This window comes from Chelonoidis abingdonii, chromosome 4 (assembly GCF_003597395.2).
Source record: "Chelonoidis abingdonii isolate Lonesome George chromosome 4, CheloAbing_2.0, whole genome shotgun sequence".
Taxonomy (NCBI): domain Eukaryota; kingdom Metazoa; phylum Chordata; order Testudines; family Testudinidae; genus Chelonoidis; species Chelonoidis abingdonii.
The window spans coordinates 135,991,697-135,999,950 of NC_133772.1; positions in this window are offsets into that span (position 1 = coordinate 135,991,697).

Sequence of the window (8,254 nt, forward strand, 5' to 3'; positions counted from 1 at the left end):
CAGGTCCTCTGGGCCGCGAGGGCACTCATGGGGGAGAGTAAGAGGACCGGGAAGCAGGCCGCTGCAGCCTACGGGTGGGTCCGCATCTTCCGTGACTTTTTACTCACCTACGGGGTAGGTCACGGATTACTGTGCGGCCTGCCGGAGGCCTTGGGCATGTCTGCTGGTGAGGATCCCCCCCAGCCCTCCTCATGGCGCTGATCATCTTTGCCACTTTAAACACCCGAGGCTGTAGGATGGGTCTCCGCGGGAGCCAGGTGCTCTCCTACCTCCGGGAGGGGGAGTACTCTGTGGTTTTCCTGCAGGAGACCCATACGGATCCGGCCGCTGAAGCTAGCTGGTGGCTGGAGGGGGGGATGGGGCCTACTTTAGCCACGTCTCAGTTTGCGCGGCTGGAGTGGCGACCCTGTTCTCTCCCGACCTACGGCCCGAGGTGCTAGGGGTTGCCGAGGCTGTGCCGGGCCGCCTGCTGCACCTCCGGGTCCACATGGAGGGGCTTTTGGTTAATCTCATCAACGTTTATGCCCCGACATCGGGCCCGGAGAGGTTCCATTTTTATCAGCAGGCATCCTCCTTCCTCGGCTCCCTGGATCCTCGTGAGTGCCTGGTCCTGGGAGGGAACTTTAACACCACCCTCGAGGAACAGGACTGCTCGGGGACGGAGCAGTGCCCTGCCGCCACGGACGTCCTCCGGGAGATCGTCGAACGCCACTCCCCGGTGGACGTCTGGCGCGACCACCGTCCGGACGACGTCTCGACATTCACCTTCGTCCGGGTGGAGGCCCATCGGTCATGCCACTCCCGGCTGGACCGCATTTACCTGCCGCGTTTCCACCTTTCACGGGCCCACTCCTCTAGTGTTCGGCGGGCCCCCTTTTCGGATCACCATCTTGCCACCGTGACGGCCTCTCTCTGTGCGGAGAGGCCTTGGCCGGCCTATTGGCACTTTAATAATAGTTTGCTGGAGGATGCGGGCTTCGTGGCGTCCTTCCAGGAGTTTTGGCTGGCCTGGTGAGGGCAGAGGCGCGCCTTTTCCTTGGCACGGCGGCGGTGGGATGTGGGGAAGGTGCACGCCTGGCTCTTCTGCCATGACTACACCCGGGGCGCCAGCCGGCGGAGGGATGCGGTGATAGAGCAGTTGGAGCGGGAGGTCTTAGAGCTGGAGAGGCGTCTGGCCGCCAGCCCCGAGGATCCATCCCTCTGCGGAGTGTGCCAGGAGAAGCGGGAGGGAGTTCAGGGCCCTCTGAAGACCATTCAGGCCCGGGCGTGCTTTGTTGTCTACGATCCGCATCCATTCTCCTTCGTGAGAGATGTGATCGCGGATCCTGCTGCTTCTACGCCTGGGGAAAAGGAGTGGCGGCCAAGAAGCAAGAGTACTCCTGCCTCCTGGCAGAGGACAGCACCCCGCTCACACATCGGGGCGGAGACGTGAAAGGAGGGCCAGGGCCTTCTACACGGACTCTTTTTCTCCCGGATATCGACGGATCCTAACGTTTGCAGAAGTGACTCTGGGACGGACTCCCGACGGTCAGCAATGGGAGCGACTGGGACGGGCTAGGAGGCTTGCCTCCTCGCTCCTGGGCCGAGATCTCTCGGAAGCCACTCCCAATCGGCTGCCCACCAATAAATCTCCGGGCATGGACGGGCTGACCGTGGAGTTCTACGTGTGTTCTGGGACGTCGTTCTCGGCCCAGACCTGGTCACCGTCTGGGCCGAGTCTTTGCAGAGCAGGGTCCTCCCTCTTCTCATGGCAGGCAAGCGAGTGCTCGCCTTATTGCGAAGAGGGGGACTCCGCGCTGACTTACGGAATTGGCGTCCCATCTCGCTCCTCAACACGGACTACAAAAATCGTTGCGAAGCCATCTCCATGCGGCTAGGGTCCGTGCTGGCGGATGGTGGTCCATCCGGACCAGACCTACACCGTCCCGGGCCGCACGATCTTTTGATAACTTGTATCTGGTCCGGGACCTTTTCTGGGAATATAGGGTGTAGGGATGGCCTGTCGTTCGCCCTCTTGTCCCTGGATCAGAGAGAAGGCGTTCGACAGGATGGATCACAGGTATCTCCTGGGCACCTATCTGCGAGCGTTTGCTTCAGACTAAGATGCCCTGTTTTGTGGGTTTTCTCCAGGTGCTGTACGTTCTGCGGAGTGTCTGGTCAGGCTCAACTGGACCCTGACCGAGCCGGTCAGCTTCGGGCGGGGAGTGCGGCAGGGGTGCCCCTCTCGGGCCAGCTGTACACTCTGGCGATCAAGCCCTTCCTCTGTCTCCTCCGCAGAGGTTGACGGGCGTTGGTGCTTCGGAGCCAGAGCTGTGGCTGGTCCTGTCAGCGTACGCTGATTGATGTGCTCTCGTGGGTCCAGGACCCAGGCGACTTGGGCGCGGGTGGAGGCTTGTCAGGCTGTGTACTCGGCGGCCTCCTCTGCCTGGGTTAACTGGGTCAAGAGCTCTGGCCTGGCGATCGGGGTGAGGTGGCAGGCGAGCTCCCTCCACTTGCGCTTCAGGCCATCCGGTGGAGCACGGGTTGCTGCTCATATTCTCGGCAGTTTACCTTTCTGCCACGGCATCCGTCTCCACCGGAGAACTGGCACGGTTTGGAGGGCAGGGTGACGGAGCAGCTCCGGAAATGGACGGAACTACTACAGTGCCTCTCCCTTCGGGGGAGGGCACTGGGTGCTTAATCAACTGGGTCCTGTCCATGCTCTGATACCAGTACCGGCTCAACACCCTGGTCCGGCGCCCGGATTTCCTGGCCAACCTCCGGACGGCGATTCCTGGAGTTCTTTTGGCTGGGGATGCACTGGGTCTCTGCAGGGGTCCTCCACCTGCCCCTGGAGGAAGGAGGGGCAGGGGCTGAAGTGCCTACGCACTCAGGTCCAGTGTCTTCCGCCTCCAAGCCCTGCAGAGGCTCCTGTATGGTGCAGGTAGTCCGGCGTGGAGCGTATGATGGGCACACACCTTCCTCCGCCGCTTCCGAGGGCTCCGATACGACCGGCAGCTCTTTTACCTCATCTCGAGAGGTCTTCCGCGAGACCTCCCGGGCTGCCGGTCTTCTACCAAGACCTCCTCCGGACCTGAAGCTCTTTTTCAACAGGTCCAGGTTGTGGCCACCGTGGTGGCTTCCCCAGCCCCTGCTTACCAATCCCCAGCTTCGTGTGCAGGTGGTGGAGTCCCCGCGGTGCGCCAGAGGCTGGTCTTGGCAGGAGTCACCAGGGTCGGAACCTTCCTGGACTAACGACCGGGGAGACTGGCTGGATCCCCTGACGCTCGAGATCGGCGCATGGGGCTCTCCAGACCTCATACTCCCACGGCGCGTACTTCGGGACGTGAGGGCCGCTTTTACTGCCTGCTGCTCGGGGCTTACCTCGACCGGGTCCTGCGAGAGGGCACGCCCGCCCACCTCCACCCCAGGCCCCTATGGACATTTTTTATAGGGCCCCTGCCCGTGGACCCAATCGGCCCCACTCACCCTTCCACTGTGAGCCGGCTGCACAATGCTGCAGGCGGTTCTTTCCAGGCCGCGCCACGGAAACATCTGTACATGCTCGTGCTCCACACCCTTCACTACCTCACCTTGCATCCGCGCCTGATACTAAATGGCGGGACCTCCTGCAACCTCTCAAGGTGAGAAGCCCCGGTGGGCCAGCTTGTACTCTGCCGCCCGGTTAGCGTGAATGGAGCAGAGGAGCAGAATATTCAGGCCCCGGGGTACAGTTCGCAGGAATTGCCTCTATCGCCATCGCTCCTCGCCGGTTGTTGTCTAGATGGCTATCTGGCAGGGCCAGAGGAGGTTGATAAGGAGATCCGCGGACTTCCGTGGTCTCACTGGATGGGCGAGTGTGATTTAAAAGAGGTGAGGGAAAAGTGGCATACCAGAAAGTGCAATAAGTAAGAAGTCAATGAGAGTCCGGAACAGGGGCCTGCATGACCTCGCGCACTCCAAATAAATGTGCATCCGAAAGTCTCCTTCGTGCGCACAGAAAGGGCAGGTGTTTAAGGGACTAGGTTGAATCCACGCCCAATAACATGCCCGTGCTGCACGCCCCAATGAAGGAGCCGCACTTGACATCACCCCGGGTTCCTTTGGGCGGCGTCCACCGGCTCCCTTGACACCTTCGAGGAGCAGTGGGCATTGTCTGGGGTTCTCTGCTCGGTGTCCCCATTGGGTTCCCTTCGTTTAGCCCTATGACCTCACTCCCGCTCCTGTTTTTTTCATTAGTTGTCCCACGGAATTGCTTGGTGTCCTAGACCTGTGGATCCTCCCCTTAGGCTGGGGGGAGGTCCTTTAGAAGCCTGCCCACCCCTTGGATACCAATAGGACCAGACTCTTGTACCACACTGGCCTGGGTCTGTCACAGTATATATGTCCTCTTACTATATGTTCCATTCTATGCATCCAATGAAGTGGGCTGTAGCCCATGAAAGCTTATGCTCAAATAAATTTGTTCATCTCTAAGATGCCAAAAGTACTCCTGTTCTTTTTAGTAAACTCTTAAGCTGTCTAACAGCATGGATTTCTCTAGAGGTTCTCAAAGTATAATCTATGGTGGCACTTTGTTATAAACCCCTTTATCATTCAAAGCATATTAACTATAAGTGTACATAACATATTCATATTTAAACAGGTTTACAAAAAAAAAGTTGCTCTGCCTGTATAAGAATCCTACAGTAATAACTTAAAACAGTTCTCTGAAAAAAATAAAGCTTCCTAATTAAGTTTATTACCGATTCCACCAATAGCATAATTAACACGCATAAGCAGTAGAAGTTTAAGATGATTATTTCTAATATATTTATCATCTCATTTTAGTCTTAGCACTTATAACACCAAACAGATTATTTCTTATTAAGATAGTTCACAGTAATAAAATCCTCACTTACTCTGCTAGAGTAATTCAAACATCTGTACAACTTTATTACAAAGACTGTAAGATCCTAAAGGGGATACATTAAGTTGCTTACATAAAAGAAATCAAAATCTATTTTACCTTTGGGAAAGCATTAGTGATTATTTGTACAAAAATCATTATGGAAAGTCACAGTGAGAGACTTCAAGAAGACAGCAGATACAAATAATGCTCATTTGCTACTTTAGGTCTTTAGCTGTTGGCTGTCCTAAATTTGAAGTGATTCCATTTCATACATAAATCAAATGTAACTTTGACTGATTTGATGCTTTTGCGAGTTTCTAATGCAAAGCTTTTGTTCATAAAGATTAAAAACCACAATCAACAGTCTTAACACTTTCTTTTAACCTAGGTGCCATTGTTCTCAAGTTTACTGTGGCTATATTATAAAGTGAGTGAATATATTGTCATCAGTATAAAAGGTGCTGGCTTTTGGGGATGAGAGTTAGTTTGAGTTACTGTGGAATTGTTGTTAGGGTGGTAGTAGAGGACTGGGAACTGGTAAATTTCTGAGTTCTGATCCCAACTCTATCATTGCCTTGTGTATTCCTTTTCAAATCACTTTTTAAATTCATTAATTAATATTAATCCAGAACTTTGGAAATACAAAGCATTATATATATACGAAGGCTTTGGTCTAACAAACATGCCTGAGAATAACTTTACTCATAGTGTCATCAAGGTCAATGGTGCTACTCACATGTATGTTAAGCCTGTGCGCAAGTGCATGATCAGAGCCATAGTTATTCCTGCTACATAAATTATTTAAAGGAGTAGACATTTACCTGCAATCCTTAGAGAAGTCTTCCCACTGCCTATAGATCTTAGCTTCCTTGGCATTTGAAGTGCAATAGGCAGTGTTTCCACCTGCTTTCCTCTTGAGGTTAGTGATGACGATGACTGGTAAAGTTTCTTATAAAATGTCAGTAGGTAGCCAAGGAAACGAGGAAGCATCTTCACACCTTTTTTCTTTTTCTTTTTTTTGTCTCTGAATGCCCTCTCCCTGCCCCGCCTGTGGCCTCCCCACATCTTTTCACACCACGTTTGTAAGGCAGTAGGCTTCTTCTATCCTCTACCTTAATGGGTCAAGAGGCACTCAAATGTTCTCTAGGTAGCTATTACATTGTTTCATATATTCCCTCCAGTCTGCCACTGAGACAGCTAGGTCCTCTAGGTGAGGGAGGCAACAGGGATCAGTGGATAAGCCACTAGACTGGGAGTCAGGTGACCAGAAGTCCATTTCCATTCTGCCACGTCAAGTAGGATACTTATCTTTCTGTCTGTTTTCCCCATCTATGAAAAGAAATTAATGTTACTCAGCAATCTCTTGTACAATGGTTTGAGATATACCAAAGAAAGGCTTATATAAGAGCAGGGTATTATTGGTTAGATGTAGTAGACTGCCTTACATCTCCATAGGTAAGATCAGATATTATTAGTGCCCGATGTAGACCAAATGATATAACAATAATCTTTTTCAAAAGCAAACTGTCCTTTAGATATTGATCTCACAGGCTAGTATCTTTCACAGAGGTCTAAGGTGCCAGCAGACGTCCTTTCCCAGGCATTCTAGCACCTTTTTGATCCGTGGTAGTGGTAGTGGACAGTTTGAAATGACATTTACTTTATGCTAGTCAGAGAAATGGATGCCACTTTAAAAAAATAATTGCTAAAGGATTGGACTATGTGCTCTGGGAGACCACCATGATATTAGGAGTGAGAAATTAGGTCCTAGTCCTACAAGTCATAGATTCATAGATTCTAGGGCTGGAAGGGACCTCAAGAGGTCATCGAGTCCAGTCCCCTGCCCTCATGGCAGGAGCAAATACTGTCTAGACCATCCCTGATAGACATTTATCTAACCTACTCTTAAATATTTCCAGAGATGGAGATTCCACAACCTCCTTAGGCAGTTTATTCCAGTGTTTAACCACCCTGACAGTTAGGAACTTTTTCCTAATGTCCAACCTAAACCTCCCTTGCTGCAATTTAAGCCTTTGCTTCTGTTTGTCCTAAGAAGATGAACAAGTTTTCTTCTCCCTCCTCCTAGACACCCTTAGATACCGCTAACACTGCTATCATGGCCCCTAATAAGTCTTCTCTTTTCCAACTACAACAAACTCAATTCTTTCAGCTCCTTCATGAAGTCATGTTCTCCAAAACCTTTAACTCATTTCTTGTTGCTCTCTCTGAACCCTCATCCAAATTTCTCTTCCCACATTGTTTTGAAATGCCCGTGCCCAGAAACTGGACACAATACTCGAGCGAGCTAACGACGCATAGTAATGAAGAAGACTTCTTGTGTCTGCTCACAACAACAGCTTATTGCAGCCCAGACATTTTGCTTTCTTTGCAACAGGCGACACACTGTTGAACTCATATTAGCTTGTGTCCACTACAACCCCTAGAATTCCTTCTGCCTAGACAGTCTCTTCCCATTCTGTATTCTGAAATTGTGTTCTTTCCTAGTGAAGCCTTGCATTGTCTTTATTAAACTTCATCCTGTTACCTCTAGACCATTCTCCCAAGTCCAGATCATTTGACTATCCCCAAAGCAGTTTCAATCCCTCCAGTTGATAGATCTGCAAACCTTAATAAGCCATACTTTCTATTCCATATCTAATTCATGATAAGAATAGTAACAGAGCCGGTCCCCAAAACAGACCCCTGGGACCCACACTTGTTATATCCTTTCTACAAGATTGGACACCAATTAATGAACTACTCTCTGAGTACAGTTATCCACCAGTTATGCCACCACCTATAGTAAAGCCCCATCTAATTGTATTTTGTCTTAGTTTATTGATAAAATACTCATGCGAACATTACCAAATGCTTTACTACCAGTCTCGTTATACCACATCCAACGCTTCTCCCTATCACAAACTGATAATCCTATCCAAGAAAAGCCATCAATTGTTGAACATGCATTTGTTCTTACAAATTCATGCTGTTATTCCCTATCACCTTACCACCCTTCCAAATGTTTGCAGATGATTTCCTTTCTTCCCAATTACTTGCCTCAATTATCTTCTCCTGCACACGAAGTTAAACTAAACGGTCGTAGTTTCCTGGTTGGTTTTTATTCCTTTTATAGATTGGCACTATATTTGCCATTTTCCAGTCTTCTGGAATCTCTCCTGTCTCCCATGATTTTCCAAAAATAATAGCTAGAGGTTCAGATACCTCCTCTATTAGGATCCATGTGGGCACAAAGGGCTGCTGGTTTCCCTGAAATCTCTTTCAATTTGTCCATCTCTGCAACTTCTCCTATATAAGTCCTATATCAGGTTCTTCCTTGCAATTGTCATGCCAGCAAGGGATCCTTCCCCTTCATTCCACACTTCC